Here is a 4,281-nt window from a genome sequence, read left to right on the forward strand (position 1 = left end):
CCAACAGACCAGAACCCCAACCCCAACCCACCCCAACCCCAACCATGCGCATGCTCAGATCAGAACACCGGCACCACTTGGAAGTTGGAGGAGACTCAGACTACTACTTGGACAAACACGCACCTCACTCGCCTTCCGCCACTACGCACCACACACTTCCTGTACTGTAACGAGCACGTAAGCGGCAGGGGGCGGGGTCGAAAGCCAGACATTCCTCGGGCCACGAGCGCCACCTACGGCAGAAGAGCTGTGTCTGCGTTTTGAGGCAAGGAGTGGAAGTGAGCCTATCTAGTCCATTGTAAGCAATGAAGCCAATTAGGTCAATCTGACTTTCTCCTTCCCAGTGCAGCTGTCATCCCCGTTTACTCAAAACAAAGCAAGTAAACCTATGAGCTGCTGCGTCCACATTGTCGGGTTTTTTTTTTTTATTGTTGGTCTATCTGTAACAAGTCTAAAGCTGTTTCAATTGGATAGGCAGTGCCTTAAAAGGTGGAGGACAAAAGGTTTTTTTTTTACTTATTGGACAGCTTTTTAATTTATTTCAAAGCTTCCATATGTAGATATAAATATAATGAAATAACAATTGAATATCACTAAAACAGCTAAACAAATTATTGTAGCTTCTAGAAACAGAAAATTTAAACTGTATTTTGTGCTAATTTTTCTACACTAAAAACTAAATAAATACACTGTATACAATACAGATGGCCACATTTTAGTGAGGATATCTTATTTCCTGCTGGGTTCATCTTAAATGTTGTTGCAATCTGCCTTGGGAAGCCTGGTGTTATAAAGATGATGGAATATATTGAAATTAAATGGAAGTTGAATTAAACTCTCCTTTCATTGGGGCACATGGAATCACATCTTCATCTGTTTTGCAGAACTTTACCTTTTAGATACACAAATGGATTATTCTGTTGTTTGAGCATGTTTCAGGGACAAATGGTTTATAAGTCAAAATAATAACAATATTTTCTGTCAAACAGATCTCTCATTTGTGGAAACATAACTAAATGGCTACAAGCCTCTAATGCATCCCATTGGTTTTCTTATATTTTGTTCTTGTGATGGCTCATACTGTGCCAAAACTGGAAATACAGTGAGACAGAATAATAGAATTCAGTAACAACCAAAACTTATTTTTTATGTTTTAATCATCTTTATTAAAAGCAAAACATATTGGTTGATAAGCTTCATACAGATCAAGAAAAAAACAGTAAACCATCCAACATGGCATAATACATTTTTTTACTTTTACCCCAAGAACCCTTCCCCTCCCGTACTCCCCTCTCTCCCTATAAGCCCACCTGACTGTTTCCACCGGCCAAAATAAAACAACAGATGTACAGATCAGTAGGACTCAAAGTATTTCATAACAAGTAAAGCCATAAACAACACAGTTTATACCAAATTGTTTAACCACACTTTGGTTTTGCCTTCGGGTTTAATAAGCAATACCATGTGCATGTAAGTTCTAGATAAACAAATGTAATCAATCTATGTTTAAGGCATATGCCCCAAATATGTAATACTTGGTAGCAATAATTAAACAGTGATGGAATATTCACATAGCAGGCAGGTAACAGATTTATTTTCCACTGAAAATAATCAACTTTATATAAAGTTGGTGACTAATACTGTACTGCTTGCTATTTTGTATTTTGGCAGTGTATTGTTTGCCTGCATAATAAAATCGCACTTGCAAATATTTTTCTGACACAGCTTTAATTAACAAAAGATACCATAAGAGGCAGACACAGTGGTATAATTAACATTATAATTTTATTTGTATTTGGGTAATGACTGAGAAAAATACTATTAAAAATTATATAACAAAGCATGAAGTTGACTTGATTAACTTCTGCTGCATATTAACCAGAGGGTGGAGGAATGGCCTAGTGGTTAGGGTGGTGGACTTTGGTCCTGAGGAGCTGAGTTCAATTCCCAGTACAAGCAGCTCCTTGTGACTCTGAGCAAGTCACTTAACTTTCCATTGCCCACCACATTGAGCCTGCCATGAGTGGGAAAGCACAGGGTACAAATGTAACAAAAATAAATAAATAATGGTAATAAACAATATTAAGTGCATTTTTATAATATACTACTGCATTCTTCAAAATAGAAGGAGCAAGTTCCCACAACTATCTAGGCACAGGTAAAAAAAAAAAAAAGCTTTCAAATACATGTTAAATGTGAGATATGACTGTCATAAATTAATAAATAGAAACTCTGAGTGTTAAGCACCTGATTCTCATAACATGATGTCTGTTTTAGTGGCCCATTACCAGGAGAAAAAAATCTCTGCACAAATATAACACATGCTAGAGTGTCCCTGTAACCAGCCCCTCCAACTGACCACTGATTAAGATTTATAACAAACTAGTAAAAAAGCCCCGTTTCTGATGCAAATGAAACGGGGGCTAGCAAGGTTTTCTTCAGAGTGTGCATGTGGGAGTGTGTGTCCCTGCCCTCTGCCCTCTCTCCCTCCCCCTCCCCCCTTGGAGTCCAGTCCTTCAGTGTTAAGTTTCCTGCTGTTCTGTGTTACAGAGAGAGTGAGGGCATCTCTCTCCCCTCCCCCTCTGAGTCCTTCACTGTTACAGAGAGAGGGATTTCGTGCTGTGCTGTTTTCCTTCACTCATGGGGAAACCGGATATCTCTGGCGCTTCACACTTCCGGCTGGAGGCTTCAGAACGTTGGTCTTGCCTTTTATATATATAGATTACTACTTTTCCTATGAAAAGTTATCCCATTTTTATGCTTCCTCTATGTACATCCATATGCTGCACAAGCTGGAATGTTTGAAAATATAAGTGAGATTAAATAAAAATGCTGCCAACAATAAAGAGCGACAACTTAGATGCAGCAGCTCATAGGTTTGCTTGCTTTGTTTTGAGTATACGGGGATGACAGCACAGCGGGGAAGGGAAAACTCAGATTATTGGTTTCAGCGTTTTGACGTCACTTCATCTCCTGTCTATTAAATCTTGGTTTTGAGACTGCTCTGGTATTATCATGGAGTCTGTGCCCTTGGGAAGTAGGTACAACATGGATCCCCAGATCTTCCACTTAGCACGCTGTGTAGATAGAGTAGATGGGTAGCATTGAAGAAAGCCACAAGTGCATAAACGCGCATGTTTAAATCAAAAAGACCTCATTGGGCCTATGTTGCTATAATTACAGGTAAGAGAGAGACAGTGGTAAGGGTGGTAGATGAAAGATCTATGAAATTGGTAGAAAACTGTGAGTAATAACCAAGGAGGTTAAATCAAGATAGGAGACATCATGAGCCTATCTAGCCCATTAAGAGCTAGATTCTATATATGGTGCTTAAAAATTTCACTCAGAACACATTTCCGTCTAGGCGTATTCTATAAGATTTAGGTGTGGTATATAGAATACGCTCAGTTCATATCCCAGCAGCTAAAACTATGCGCCTCCATTTACATCAATGAAAATGTGGCATAAATCCCTGCCCGTAGATTTACGTGGACTGGGCTATATTCTATAGCAGTGTGCATAAATTTGGGAGCTTCCATTTCCCTGCCCATGGCCATGCCCCTTTTGAAATGCACGCTTTAGAATTTTCGGCACAGTTCATTACAGAATATGCATAGCAAGTTATGCGCATAAATTCTAATTATTGCCAATTAGTGCTCATTATTGCTTAAGTGCTGTTAAAAGCACTGATTGGCTTGTTAAATCAATTAAGTTATGCGCATTGTTATGGAATATGCTTAGATTTCAGCGTCCTATGTGGGCTGAATCCAGGAGGCAGAGCTTGCCAACATTTTAGTTCACCCAAAACATAGCAAACGTTATTGAAAAAACAATAGCAAAAGATTATTAGAAATAATGGACTGCCTATGCGTGGTCCATGTAAAAAGTCTAAAGCTGTACCAGTTGGATAGGCAGTGCCTTAAAAGATGGAGAATAAAAGTTTTATTTATTTATTTAGAAATAGCATTTATATCTCACATTTTCCCAGCTGATTTGGTTCAATGTGGGTAACAATTGAAGAAAATGAAAGGAGGTAGGTTACATTTTTAAGAATTGATGTTATAAATGATTCAGCTTAATGGATTTACATCGGGGGGGGGGGGAGGGGTGGCTTAGGAGACACATAGTGCAATGATATGATTAGGTCAAGGCCTGTATGGCCTAGGTAAGATGATAAGGTAAAATATAATGAGAGGAGCGGTCAGAGGTATGTAGAGCCAGTTATGAGATGGCATGAAGGTTGAAGGTGGTACAGTCGGTATTTTGAAGTGAAGGCAGATG

This window comes from Microcaecilia unicolor, chromosome 2, assembly GCF_901765095.1.
Source record: "Microcaecilia unicolor chromosome 2, aMicUni1.1, whole genome shotgun sequence".
Classification (NCBI taxonomy): domain Eukaryota; kingdom Metazoa; phylum Chordata; class Amphibia; order Gymnophiona; family Siphonopidae; genus Microcaecilia; species Microcaecilia unicolor.